Raw genomic sequence first — 16,128 nt, 5'->3', positions numbered from 1 at the left:
CTTTTTAAACAGCTTTTTTTTTCCTTTCTGCTAATTAAGGGGAGTGTTTAATTGTTAACAGGGGAGTGTCTAATTGTTAACAGGTGACTATATAAGTGTCTGTAAAAACTCCATAAGAGCTGGCTCCTTGCTAAGATCTGGTGTGGAATTTCTGATCAGAAGTGGAATTTTTGATTACAAGTGGAAGAGTTAAAAACCAGGAGTTTAAAACAAGAGTTAAGACAGGAGTCTTCTAAAACTGTAAGTATTATCTTAATCTTCATACAAGTAATTATATTGTAACTGGGAAATGAGTGCTAGCAGGGTTGAAGGTTTTGCTCAGTGCACAGTGTGTCACATGTATGCAAAATTGGTGCAACAGCTTCAAGATGGATACCGCTGTGACAGATGTGAGCAGGTAGCCCTTCTGGAAGCTCGTATTAGAGATCTGGAGGAGCAAGTTGCAACACTGGGTAGAAATGACAACCTTGAAAGGGGTCCTCTGCTCGCTGAGCAAGTGGTCAGTAAGGTTGATGTGGAGGGTGGAGGGGAAAGTCAGGATTATCAGATAGGGAGATGGGTTAATGCAGTTAGAGGGAGTGGAAGGGGCGTGAAGAAAGGGAAGGCCAGTCCTGTATTTGTGCATCAAAACAAATTTGCCAAGTTGGGTGATGATGTGGAGGTGGCAAACACAGAGGTGGCAGCCCTAGATGTTACTGCTACCCCTAACAGCCGGGAGAGCAACCCATCTAGTAGAGGTGGGGAGGGGAGTGCAGGTAGGCCTAGACAGTTGGTGGTAATAGGGGATTCTATAATCAGAAGGACTGATAGAATAATTTGTCGCCAGGATCGCTTCAACCGAATGGTTTGCTGTCTCCCTGGTGCCAGGGTTCGGCATGTGGTGGACCGGGTGGATAAATTACTGGGAGGGGCTGGGCATGACCCAGCTGTCTTGGTCCACGTTGGAACCAATGACAGTATACATGGAAGGTGGAGGCTCCTTAAGAATCAATTTAAAGAACTAGGCTGCAAGATGAAGGGAAGGACCTCCAAGGTGATATTCTCTGAAATATTGCCTGTGCCATGCGCAACACAGGAAAGGCAGGGGGAGATTAGAGAGCTGAATGCATGGCTAAAGACCTGGTGTAGGAAGGAGGGATTTGGGTTTCTAGAGCACTGGGCTGACTTTTCATTGGGGTGCAGCCTATATGCTAAAGACGGTTTGCACTTGACTGGAAGGGGGTCTGCTGTGCTGGGGGAGAGGTTTATGGGAATGCTGGAGGAGTATTTAAACTAGGATTGAGGGGGGAGGGTGAATTAGAATTACATCGAGCAGACAGGTCAGTTAGTGATCAGACATTAATGGAGAGTGGAATGGGGATAGATGGGGGGAGGGTTATGGCAGGTGACAAGAAAGTTCCCATGTTGCAAACAGCCATTGGAAATAATAGTGCCATTTGTACTACTATAAATTATATGAAAAACACCAGAGAAAAATGTAACAATACATTTAAGTGTTTGTTCACCAATGCCAGAAGTCTGCCAAGCAAAACAGGTGAGCTGGAAGCTCTGGTGCATGAGGAGAGCTATGATGTAATCGGTATTGCTGAAACTTGGCTTCAATCCTCATATGACTGGGCTATTAATATTCCTGGCTATGCTCTCTTTCGGAAAGACAGGGTAAAAAGGAAAGGTGGAGGGGTCTGTCTCTATGTGAGAAGTGACCTCAAAGCAAGCGTGAAAGAGAACCTGGTGGATGGAGAGTGTGATGAGGCTGAAGCATTATGGGTGGAACTGCATACAGATGTGCGTAGTTCAAAATTAATCATTGGAGTTTGTTATAAACCACCCAATGTTAATGAGGAGGTGGAGACTCAGCTCCTTGCACAGATGGAAAGGGCTGCAAGGTCTGGGACGGTGATAATAATGGGGGATTTTAACTACCCAGAAATTGACTGGATTAATGGCACTTCTGGGACAGTTAAAGGACAAAAATTTAAAAACCTATTGCAGGACAATTTTATGGTGCAGTTTATTGAGGCCCCAACTAGGAATGATGCCCTGTTGGACCTGATAATCTCAAACCATGCAGAGCTTATTACTAATGTTCCGATAAAGGAACACCTGGGTAGCAGTGATCATAACATGATTTCATTTAATGTTAACTATAAGCAAGAAATACATACAGGAAATATTAAAACACTACATTTTAAGAGAGCAAATTTTCCAAGGATGAGGGCTGCTCTCCAGGACTTGGACTGGGAGGGACTATTGGCACAGATGAACACAGAACAGAAATGGGAATTCTTCAAAAAGACTGTGTGGAACCTCACTGCAAAGTATGTTCCCATGGGCAATAAGTTTAAAAGGCTAAAAATAAAACCTATGTGGCTCACGGTCAAAGTTAAAAAAGCTATAAACAATAAGAAAGTAGCTTTTAAAAAATATAAAAATGAAGGAACACTAGTGTTGTTTAAATGTTACAAAGAATATAACAGGATATGCAAAAAGGAAATCAAGGATGCAAAAATTCAAAACGAACGACAGATTGCAAAAGATAGTAGGACAAACCCCAAAAAATTCTTTAAATATATTAATAGTAAAAAGGTGAAGTCTGAGCATGTAGGCCCCTTACAAAATAATCTAGAGTGGGTGACTGGGGACAAAGAGAAGGCAAATTTATTAAATTTTTTCTTCAGCTCTGTGTATACAATGGAGCATGGGGGAGCTCATGTCCAAAATGGGGGTGGGAGTGACACAGCCCCAAATCCACAATGGCTCAAAAGTGATATGGTCCAGAAATATTTAGACAGAATAAAGGTGGATAAAGCACCTGGACCTGATGACATCCATCCACGGATCCTAGGTGAGTTGAGCTCTGTCATTTCAAAGCCGCTGTATCTAATATTTAGGGACTCATTAATGACAGGAATAGTACCACTGGATTGGCGCAGGGCCAATGTGGTGCCCATATTTAAAAAGGGAACAAAGTCTTTACCAAGTAACTATAGACCTGTTAGTTTAACTTCTATAGTTGGGAAGATACTGGAACGTTTAATAAAAGACCACCTGGATGAGTTCTTGCTGGAAAAAAACTATTTAAGCAGCAGACAACATGGATTCATGAAAGACAGAAGTTGTCAGACAAACCTGATTTCCTTTTATGAAGAGGTAAGTAAAACCCTGGACAGAGGCGTGGCTGTGGACGTGATATATTTGGATTTTGCAAAAGCGTTCGATACAGTTCCGCACACACGGCTCATGTGTAAGGTAAGGTCTACAGGATTGGATATATCAGTTTGTAAATGGATAGAAAACTGGCTGAAAGACAGAATTCAGAGAGTCGTGGTTAATGATTCTTACTCTGAATGGTCCAAGGTTATCAGTGGTGTACCCCAAGGTTCAGTGCTGGGACCCTTACTTTTCAATATATTTATAAATGATGTTGGGTCTGAGATCAAAAGTAACATTTCTGTCTTTGCAGATGACACCAAGCTATGCAGTGGAATAACGTCCTTACAGGATGTCTCCAATTTACAAGCCGACCTCAATGCTTTGTCTGATTGGGCGACTAAGTGGCAGATGAGGTTTAATGTAGATAAATGTAAAGTTATGCACTTGGGGGCTAAGAATATGCATGCATCATACATACTAGGGGGAGTACAACTGGGGGGATCTGTAGTGGAGAAGGATCTGGGGGTTTTAGTTGATCATAAGCTCAATAATGGCATGCAATGCCAAGCTGCGGTTTCCAAAGCGAGCAAAGTCCTTTCTTGTATTAAGAGAGGTATGGACTCCAGAGACAGAGATATAATTTTGCCCATGTACAAATCATTAGTAAGACCTCATCTGGAATATGCAGTTCAGTTTTGGGCACCAGTTCTCAAAAAGGATATAGGAGAACTGGAGAAAGTGCAGAGAAGAGCAACCAAACTGATAAAAGGCATGGAGGAGCTCAGCTATGAGGAAAGATTAGAGGAACTACATTTATTCACTCTTGAGAAGAGGAGAATAAGGGGGGTATGATCAACATGTACAAATATATAAGAGGTCCATACAGTGAACTTGGTGTTGAGTTATTCACTTTACGGTCATCACTGAGGACAAGGGGGCACTCTTTACGTCTAGAGGAAAAGAGATTTCACCTCCAAATACGGAAAGGTTTTTTCACAGTAAGAGCTGTGAAAATGTGGAACAGACTCCCTCCAGAGGTGGTTCTGGCCAGCTCAGTAGATTGCTTTAAGAAAGGCCTGGATTCTTTCCTAAATGTACAGAATATAACTGAGTACTAAGATTTGTAGGTATAGTTGATCCAGGGTAAATCCGATTGCCTCTCGGGGGATCAGGAAGGAATTTTTTCCCCTGCTGTTGCAAATTGGATCATGCTCCGCTGGGGTTTTTTGCCTTCCTCTGGATTAACTGTGGGTATGGAGTTGGGTGTATAGGATTTTACTGTGTTTTTTATTTTGTTTTTTTGTTTTTTGTGGTTGAACTGGATGGACTTGTGTCTTTTTTCAACCTGACTAACTATGTAACTATGTAACTATGTAACTATCTAACCACGACAAAATTCCTCATCTAACCATGACAAAATTCCTCAATTAACCACGACAAAATTCCTCATCTAATCACAACAAAATTCCTCATCTGACCACAACAAAATTCCTCATCTAACCACGACAAAATTCCTCATCTGACCACGACAAAATTCCTCATCTGACCACGACAAAATTTCTCATCTAACCACGACAAAATTCCTCATCTAACCACGACAGAATTCCTCATCTAACCACGACAAAATTCCTCATCTAACCATGACAAAATTCCTCAATTAACCACGACAAAATTCCTCATCTAACCACGACAACATTTCTCATCTAACCACGACAGAATTCCTCATCTAACCACGACAAAATTCCTCATCTAACCACGACAAAATTTCTCATCTAACCACGACAAAATTCCTCATCTAACCACGACAACATTTCTCATCTAACCACGACAAAATTCCTCATCTAACCACGACAAAATTCCTCATCTAACCACGACAAAATTCCTCATCTAACCACGACAAAATTCCTCATCTAACCACGACAAAATTTCTCATCTAACCACGACAAAATCCCTCGTCTAACCTCGACAAAATTTCTCATCTAACCACGACAAAATTCCTCATCTAACCATGACAAAATTCCTCATCTAACCACAACAAAATTCCTCATCTAACCACGACAAAATTCCTCATCTAACCACAACAAAATTCCTCATCTAACCACGACAAAATTCCTCATCTAACCATGACAAAATTCCTCAATTAACCACGACAAAATTCCTCATCTAATCACAACAAAATTCCTCATCTGACCACGACAAAATTCCTCATCTAACCACGACAAAATTTCTCATCTAACCACAACAAAATTCCTCATCTAACCACGACAAAATTTCTCATCTAACCACGACAAAATTCCTCATCTAACCACGACAGAATTCCTCATCTAACCACGACAAAATTCCTCATCTAACCATGACAAAATTCCTCAATTAACCACAACAAAATTCCTCATCTAATCACAACAAAATTCCTCATCTGACCACGACAAAATTCCTCATCTAACCACGACAAAATTCCTCATCTGACCACGACAAAATTCCTCATCTAACCACGACAAAATTTCTCATCTAACCACAACAAAATTCCTCATCTAACCACGACAAAATTTCTCATCTAACCACAACAAAATTCCTCATCTAACCACGACAGAATTCCTCATCTAACCACAACAAAATTCCTCATCTAACCATGACAAAATTCCTCAATTAACCACAACAAAATTCCTCATCTAATCACAACAAAATTCCTCATCTAACCACGACAAAATTCCTCATCTAACCACGACAAAATTCCTCATCTAACCATGACAAAATTCCTCAATTAACCACAACAAAATTCCTCATCTGACCACGACAAAATTCCTCATCTAACCACGACAAAATTCCTCATCTGACCACGACAAAATTCCTCATCTGACCAGGACAAAATTTCACATCTAACCACGACAAAATTCCTCATCTAACCACGACAAAATTCCTCATCTAACCACGACAAAATTCCTCATCTAACCATGACAAAATTCCTCAATTAACCACGACAAAATTCCTCATCTAATCACAACAAAATTCCTCATCTGACCACGACAAAATTCCTCATCTAACCACGACAAAATTCCTCATCTGACCACGACAAAATTTCTCATCTAACCACGACAAAATTCCTTATCTAACCACGACAAAATTCCTCATCTAACCACGACAAAATTCCTCATCTATCCACGACAAAATTCCTCATCTAACCACGACAAAATTCCTCATCTAACCATGACAAAATTCCTCAATTAACCACGACAAAATTCCTCATCTAATCACAACAAAATTCCTCATCTGACCACGACAAAATTCCTCATCTAACCACGACAAAATTTCTCATCTAACCACAACAAAATTCCTCATCTCACCACGACAAAATTTCTCATCTAACCACGACAAAATTCCTCATCTAACCACGACAGAATTCCTCATCTAACCACGACAAAATTCCTCATCTAACCATGACAAAATTCCTCAATTAACCACAACAAAATTCCTCATCTAATCACAACAAAATTCCTCATCTGACCACGACAAAATTCCTCATCTAACCACAACAAAATTCCTCATCTGACCACGACAAAATTCCTCATCTGACCAGGACAAAATTTCACATCTAACCACGACAAAATTCCTCATCTAACCACGACAAAATTCCTCATCTAACCACGACAAAATTCCTCATCTAACCATGACAAAATTCCTCAATTAACCACGACAAAATTCCTCATCTAATCACAACAAAATTCCTCATCTGACCACGACAAAATTCCTCATCTAACCACGACAAAATTCCTCATCTGACCACGACAAAATTCCTCATCTAACCATGACAAAATTCCTCAATTAACCACGACAAAATTCCTCATCTAATCACAACAAAATTCCTCATCTGACCACGACAAAATTCCTCATCTAACCACGACAAAATTCCTCATCTGACCACGACAAAATTTCTCATCTAACCACGACAAAATTCCTCATCTAACCACGACAGAATTCCTCATCTAACCACGACAAAATTCCTCATCTAACCACGACAAAATTCCTCATCTAACCACGACAGAATTCCTCATCTAACCACGACAGAATTCCTCATCTAACCACGACAAAATTCCTCATCTAACCACGACAAAATTCCTCATCTATCCACGACAAAATTCCTCATCTAACCACGACAAAATTCCTCATCTAACCATGACAAAATTCCTCAATTAACCACGACAAAATTCCTCATCTAATCACAACAAAATTCCTCATCTAACCACGACAAAATTCCTCATCTAACCATGACAAAATTCCTCAATTAACCACGACAAAATTCCTCATCTGACCACGACAAAATTCCTCATCTGACCAGGACAAAATTTCACATCTAACCACGACAAAATTCCTCATCTAACCACGACAAAATTCCTCATCTAACCACGACAAAATTCCTCATCTAACCATGACAAAATTCCTCAATTAACCACGACAAAATTCCTCATCTAATCACAACAAAATTCCTCATCTGACCACGACAAAATTCCTCATCTAACCACGACAAAATTCCTCATCTGACCACGACAAAATTCCTCATCTAACCATGACAAAATTCCTCAATTAACCACGACAAAATTCCTCATCTAATCACAACAAAATTCCTCATCTGACCACGACAAAATTCCTCATCTAACCACGACAAAATTCCTCATCTGACCACGACAAAATTTCTCATCTAACCACGACAAAATTCCTCATCTAACCACGACAGAATTCCTCATCTAACCACGACAAAATTCCTCATCTAACCACGACAAAATTCCTCATCTAACCACGACAGAATTCCTCATCTAACCACGACAGAATTCCTCATCTAACCACGACAAAATTCCTCATCTAACCACGACAAAATTCCTCATCTATCCACGACAAAATTCCTCATCTAACCACGACAAAATTCCTCATCTAACCATGACAAAATTCCTCAATTAACCACGACAAAATTCCTCATCTAATCACAACAAAATTCCTCATCTAACCACGACAAAATTCCTCATCTAACCATGACAAAATTCCTCAATTAACCACGACAAAATTCCTCATCTGACCACGACAAAATTCCTCATCTGACCACGACAAAATTCCTCATCTAACCACGACAGAATTCCTCATCTAACCACGACAGAATTCCTCATCTAACCACAACAAAATTCTTCATCTAACCACAACAAAATTCCTCATCTAACCACAACAAAATTCCTCATCTAACTATGAAAAAATTCCTCATATAACCATGACAAAATTCCTCATCTAACCATGACAAAATTCCTCATCTAACCACGTCAAAATTCCTCATCTAACCACGACAAAATTCCTCATCTAACCACGACCAAATTCCTCATCTAACTATGAAAAAATTCCTCAATTAACCACAACAAAATTCCTCATCTAATCACAACAAAATTCCTCATCTGACCATGACAAAATTCCTCATCTAACCACGACAAAATTTCTCATCTAACCACGACAAAATTTCTCATCTAACCACGACAAAATTCCTCATCTAACCACAACAACATTTCTCATCTAACCACGACAAAATTCCTCATCTAACCACGACAGAATTCCTCATCTAACCACGACAAAATTCCTCATCTAACCATGACAAAATTCCTCATCTAACCACGACAAAATTCCTCATCTAACCATGACAAAATTCCTCATCTAACCACGACAAAATTCCTCATCTGACCACGACAAAATTCCTCATCTGACCACGACAAAATTCCTCATCTAACCACGACAGAATTCCTCATCTAACCACGACAGAATTCCTCATCTAACCACGACAAAATTCCTCATCTAACCATGACAAAATTCCTCATCTAACCACGACAGAATTCCTCATCTAACCATGACAAAATTCCTCATCTAACCATGACAAAATTCCTCATCTGACCACGACAAAATTCCTCATCTAACCACGACAGAATTCCTCATCTAACCACGACAGAATTCCTCATCTAACCACGACAAAATTCCTCATCTAACCACGACCCCAAACTTTTTTTTTAAAGTTTGGGTTCGGACTCGAACCCGAACATCCAGGTGTCCGCTCAACTCTAATTGTAATATAAAATTAAATAGTGCAACTCACCATAATGCAGAATCAGTGGGAGCTCTGAGTGTGTCACTTGTCACATCGCCTCCCACCAGATGCCATCAGGTGTCCCCAGCGGAGCCCCTCCCTACATCAGGTGTCCCCAGCGGAGCCCCTCCCTAAATCAGGTGTCCCCACCAGTGCCCCTCCTTACATCATGTGTCCCCAGCGGAACCCCCCTACTTTAGATGTCTCCAGCAGAGCGCCCCTACATCAGGTGTCCCCAGCGGAGCCCCCCTACATCAGATGTCTCCAGCGAAGCCCCTCCTTATGTCAGTTGTCCTCCCCATTGGATCCCCTCCTTACATCAGGTGTCCCCAGTGGAGCCCCCCTACATCAGATGTCTCCAGCAGAGCCCCTCCTTAGATCAGGTGTCTCTGCCGCCATTACAGTACAGAGGCCGAAGGGGAACAAAATCGAGACAGAGCCGGCCGCACGGTTACAAAAGAAATTTAGCTGCGGCGCTGCCCACCCCCATCCCTTTCCATAACAGACCTGCAGCGGGGCGGGGGATTGGGCGGCGCCGCAGCAGCTCAATTTCTATTGTAGCCACCCGGCCAGTGTTCTTCTACTTCTGGTCTTCTTAAAAATGGCAGCCAGAGGAGGCATTGGCTGGCCGCCAGCCACGAACCTCTAGCGGCGGCAGCTGCGAATAATCGAGGGCATTTAACGGGAAACAATAAAATCGGGAAAAGGGTCTAAATTCCGGGAATGTCCCAGGAAATTCGGGACAGTTGGCAAGTATTTATGGGCGCCGGTGAGGCTGCATAATATGGGCGCTGGTGAGGCTGCACAATATGGGCAATGGTGAGGCTGCACAATATGGGCAATGGTGAGGCTGCACATTATTGGTGCTGGTGGTGAGGCTGCACATTATTGGTGCTGGTGATGAGGCTGCACAATATGGGCGCTGGTGAGGCTGCACAATATGGGCGCTGGTGAGGATGCACATTATGGGCGCTGGTGAGGATGCACATTATGGGCGCTGGTGAGGATGCACATTATGGGCGCTGGTGAGGATGCACATTATGGGCGCTGATGATGCTGCACAATATGGGCGCTGGTGATGCTGCACAATATGGGCGCTGGTGAGGCTGCACACTATTGCCACTGGTGAGGATGCACAATATGGGCGCTGGCGGGGATGCACAATATGGGCGCTGGTGAGGCTGCACATTATGGGCACTGGTGAGGATGCACAATATGGGCGCTAGTGGGGATGCACAATATGGGCGCTGGTGAGCATGCACACTATTGGCACAGGTGAGGATGCACAATATGGGCGCTGGTGGGGATGCACAATATGGGCGCTGGTGAGGCTGCACATTATGGGCAATGGTGAGGCTGCACAATATGGGTGCTGGTGATGCTGCACAATATGGGCACTGGTGAGCCTGCACACTATTGGCACTGCTGAGGATGCACAATATGGGCGCTGGTGAGGATGCACAATATGGGTGCTGGTGAGGCTGCACATTATGGGTGCTGGTGAGGCTGCACATTATGGGTGCTGGTGAGGCTGCACATTATGGGTGCTGGTGAGGCTGCACATTATGGGTGCTGGTGAGGCTGCACATTATGGGCACTGGTGAGGCTGCATATTATGGGTGCTGGTGAGGCTGCACATTATGGGCACTGGTGAGGCTGCACAATATGGGCGCTGATGAGGCTGCACATTATGGGCGGTGGTGAGGATGCACATTATGGGCGCTGATGATGCTGCACAATATGGGCGCTGGTGAGGCTGCACAATATGGGCGCTGATGAGGCTACACATTATGGGCGATGGTGAGGCTGCACATTTTGGGTGCTGGTGGTGAGGCTGCACATTATGGGCGTTGATGAGGCTGCACAATATGGGCGCTGATGGTGAGGCTGCACAATATGGGCGCTGGTGGTGAGGCTGCACATTATGGGCGCTGGTGAGGCTGCAGATTATGGGTGCTGGTGGTGAGGCTGCACATTATGGGCGCTGGTGGTGAGGCTGCACATTATGGGCGTTGATGAGGCTGCACAATATGGGTGCTGATGGTGAGGCTGCACAATATGGGCGCTGGTGAGGCTGCACATTATGAGCGCTGGTGGTGAGGCTGCACATTATGGGCGCTGGTGGTGAGGCTGCACATTATGGGCGCTGGTGGTGAGGCTGCACATTATGGGCGTTGATGAGGCTGCACATTATGGGCGCTGGTGATAAGGCTGCACATTATGGGCGCTGGTGGTGAGGCTGCACATTATGGGCGCTGCTGGTGAGGCTGCACATTATGGGCGCTGCTGGTGAGGCTGCACATTATGGGCGCTGGTGGTGAGGCTGCACATTATGGGCGCTGGTGGTGAGGCTGCCCATTATGGGCGCTGGTGGTGCACGGCTGCACATTATGGGCGCTGGTGATAAGGCTGCACATTATGGGCGCTGGTGGTGAGGCTGCACATTATGGGCGCTGGTGGTGAGGCTGCACATTATGGGCGCTGGTGGTGAGGCTGCACATTATGGGCGCTGGTGGTGAGGCTGCACATTATGGGCGCTGGTGGTGAGGCTGCACATTATGGGCGCTGGTGGTGAGGCTGCACATTATGGGCGCTGGTGGTGAGGCTGCACATTATGGGCGCTGGTGGTGAGGCTGCACATTATGGGCGCTGGTGGTGCACGGCTGCACATTATGGGCGCTGGTGGTGCACGGCTGCACATTATGGGCGCTGGTGTTGAGGCTGCACATTATGGGCGCTGGTGGTAAGGCTGCACATTATGGGTGCTGGTGCACGGCTGCACATTATGGGCGCTGCTGGTGCACGGCTGCACATTATGGGCGCTGCTGGTGCACGGCTGCACATTATGGGCGCTGGTGGTGAGGCTGCACATTATGGGCGCTGGTGGTGAGGCTGCACATTATGGGCGCTGGTGGTGAGGCTGCACATTATGGGCGCTGGTGAGGATGCACAATATGGGTGCTGGTGAGGCTGCACATTATGGGTGCTGGTGGTGAGGCTGCACATTATGGGCGCTGGTTTGGGGGCAAAACTGTACCATTTCCACAATTTGCTGGTCTAGCAAAGTGAAGCATGCAAAATAGTAGCAGTCATTAAGAAGGTGGGGTATATATGGGCATGGAAAAGGGGGTGGAGTCAGTAGTAGAGCCGAGGGGGGGGGGCAAAATTAGGTTTCGCCTAGGGTGTCAAAAATCCTTGCACCAGCCCTGATCACTGCCCATCTGTCCCATGTGATAGCTGGCCAATCACAACTGCACATCATGGCACATGAATGGATGCCACCAAATCACGTACCTGGTACAATATTTGATTTCAAGTGGTTCGTAATCATATGACGTCATCCCAGAACTGCAGCGTGGCTTTTGCGGCCGCTCCATGTTGCTAGGGCACGGCGTGACCCCGATCTCTGTGTCCAATCACATGAAAACACAGAGATGGCGGTAATCGGCGCTCCTCGCCTCACACTGACAGAGTGTGGGGAGGAGAGCCGTTCAGTGGCATCTCCTCGCAGGGGACAACAAAACATGTAATCCGGGCACTGATCACTAATGCCCTGATTACATTATAGGGCCACCAGTGTCACCAATCAGTGCCAGCAATCAGTGCCCACAAGTGCCACCCATTAGTGATGCCAGTCAGTGCTGACTATAAGTTCCGCCTATCAGTGCTGCCCATCAATGCCCATCAGTGCCACCCATCAATGCCCATCAGTGCCGCCTATCCGTGCCAGCTATCAGTGCCCACTAGTGCCAATCAGTGCCCACCAGTGCCAGCAATCAGTGCCCACCAGTGCCAGCAGCCAGTGCCCACAAATTTCACCCATTAGTGATACTAGTCAGTGCTGGCTATAGGTGCTGCCTATCAGTGCTGCCCATCACTGTCCATCACTGCTGTCCATTAATGCCCATCAGTGCCACCCATCAATTCCCATCAGTGCCGCCTACCGTGCCGGATATCAGTGCCCACTAGTGCCAATCAGTGCCACCTATCAGTGCCCACCAGTGCCAGCAATCAGTGCCCACAAGTTTCACCCATTAGTGATACCAGTCAGTGCTGGCTATAGGTGCTGCCTATCAGTGCTGCCCATCACTGTCCATCACTGCTGTCCATCAATGCCCATTAGTGCCACCCATCAATGCCCATCAGTGCCACCTATCCATGCCGCCTATCAGTGCCCACCAGTGCCCACCAGTGCCAGCAATCAGTGCCCACCAGTACCAGAAATCAGTGCCCACAAGTGCCATCCATTAGTGATGCCAGTCAGTGCTGGCTATAAGTGCAGCCTATCAGTGCTGCCCATCAATGCTGTCCATCAATGCCACCTGTCAGTGCCAATCAGTGCCACCTATCAGTGCCCATCAGTGCCACCTATTAGTGCCCATCAGTGCCACCTATCAGTGCCCATAAGTACCAGTCAGTGCTGGCTATAGGTGCTGCCTATCAGTGCTGCCCATCACTGTCCATCACTGCTGTCCATCAATGCCCATCAGTGCCACCCATCAATGCCCATCAGTGCCACCTATCCATGCCGCCTATCAGTGCCCACCAGTGCCATTCAGTGCCACCTATCAGTGCCCATCAGTGCCACCTAATAGTGCCCACCAGTGCCAGCAATCAGTGCCCACCAGTACCAGAAATCAGTGCCCACAAGTGCCACCCATTAGTGATGCCAGTCAGTGCTGGCTATAAGTGCAGCCTATCAGTGCTGCCCATCAATGCTGTCCATCAATGCCCATCAGTGCCTCCCATCAATGCCCATAAGTGCCACCTGTCAGTGCCAATCAGTGCTACCTATCAGTGCCCATCAGTGCCACCTATTAGTGCCCATCAGTGCCACCTATCAGTGCCCATAAGTGCGGCATATTAGTGCCTCATCAGTGCTCAATGCTGTTCATCAATGCCCATCAGTGCCACCCGTCAATGCCCATCAGTGCCACCCACCAATGCCCACCAGTTCAGCCTATCAGTGCTGCCTCATTAGCGCCCATCAGTGAAGGAGAAAAATTACATATTTACAAAATCTACCGACAGAAAGAAAAAAAAGAAAGAAAAAAAATTCTAACTTTTTGGTCTTTTTTTTTGTAAAAAATAAAAAAAAACAGCAGTTATTTAATACCACCAAAAGAAAGCTCTATTTGTGTGAAGAAAATAATAAACATTGAATTTGGGTACAGCGTTGTACGACCGCGCAACTGTCATTCAAAGTGTGAGAGCGCTGAAAGCTGAAAATTGGCCTGGGCGGGATGGGGGGTGAGAGTGCCCGGTAGGCAAGGGTTTAAACCCAATGGGGGCAGATCCACGTAGCGCGGCGCATTCTTCCGTCCGGCGTAGCCTATCTTTGATACGCTACGCCGCCGTAACTTACAGTTTTTTTTTTTGTATCCTGAAAGAATTTCCGCCGTAAGTTACGGCGGCGTAGTGTAACTTAGGCTGCGTAAGGGCGCGCAATTCAAATGGATGTGATGGGGGGCGTGTTTTATGTTAATACGTCTTGACCCGACGTAAATGACGTTTTTTTTTAACTGCGCATGCGCCGTCCGTGGGGGGTATCCCAGTGCGCATGCTCGAAATTAACCCGCAACAAGCCAATGCTTACGACGTTGACGTCATTCTACGCAAAGCCCTATTCGCGAACGACTTACGCAAACGACGTAACATTTTCAAAATTCGACGCGGGAACGACGGCCATACTTAACATAGGATACGCCTCATAGAGCTCGCGGTAACTATACGCCGAAAAAAGCTTTACGGAAACAACGTAAAAAAATGCGCCGGCCGGATCGTACGTTCGTGGATCGCCGTATCTACCTAATTTGCATACTCAACGCGGAATTCAATGGAAACGCCACCTAGCGGCCAGCGTAAATATGCACCTACGATCCGACGGCGTACTTAGACCTACGCCTGTCGGATCGATCCCTCATTCAGTCGTATCTTGTTTTGTGGATACGACGGGGCATTTTAAAAATTACGCGGCGTATCCATTCGTTTGTGGATCTGGCCCAATGGACTTTTCTTTTAACCTAACCGACTAATTCCAATAACTGAGGGCCAGATTCAGGTAGAACTGCGGCGGCGTAACGTATCGTAGATACGTTACACCGCCGCAAGTTTTCATCGCAAGTGCCTGATTCACAGAGCACTTGCAATGAAAACTACGCCGGCGTAGGCCCGCGTAATTCAAAGGGGCGTGTGCAATTTAAATTAGGCGCGCTCCCGCGCCGGACCCATTGCGCATGCTCCCTTTTGAATTACCCGCCGTGCTTTGCGCGAAGTGATGTCATTTTTTCGAACGTCGCGACGCGCGTAGCGTAATTCCGTATTCCCGGACGGCTTACGCAAACGACGTGAATTTTTAAATTTCGGCGCGGGAACGACGGCCATACTTTATACAGCACATAAGTGTGCTGTGAAAAGTTAAGGCACCCAAAACGACGACTAACTTTTGCGACGGGAAACTAGACTAGCGGCGACGTAGCGAACGCGAAAATCCGTCGTGGATCGCCGTAACTCCTAATTTGCATACCCGACGCTGGTTTACGACGCAAACTTCCCCCAGCGGCGGCCGCGGTATTGCATCTTAAGATCCGACAGTGTAAAACAATTACACCTGTCGGATCTTAGGGATATCTATGTGACTGATTCTATGGGCCAGATTCACAAAGAGATACAACGGTGTATTATCTACAGATCCCCCATCGTATCTCTGACTTACACTGGTCCTATCTATGCGCCTGATTCATAGAATCACATACGCATAGATAGGGCTAGATCCGACAGTGTTACACTGTCGGATCTTTTTTTCAATTTAAAAATGGCGCCGGGGGCGTTCCCGCTGATTTACGATAAATAATATGTAAATCAGCAAG

The 16,128-nt window shown here is 45.6% G+C and overlaps 1 protein-coding gene across 1 annotated transcript in view; it reads right to left on the bottom strand.

Annotated features, from left to right (window-relative positions):
• Window positions 1-16,128, bottom strand: part of LOC120933744 (C-type lectin domain family 10 member A-like) — a 44,291-nt gene that overhangs the window by 27,328 nt on the left and 835 nt on the right. The window lies entirely within an intron of this gene.

The sequence above is a fragment of the Rana temporaria genome, chromosome 3 (assembly GCF_905171775.1).
Source record: "Rana temporaria chromosome 3, aRanTem1.1, whole genome shotgun sequence".
Taxonomy (NCBI): domain Eukaryota; kingdom Metazoa; phylum Chordata; class Amphibia; order Anura; family Ranidae; genus Rana; species Rana temporaria.
The sequence above is the reverse complement of the archived record's forward strand: the minus strand, read 5'-3'. Positions and strand labels throughout refer to the sequence as shown.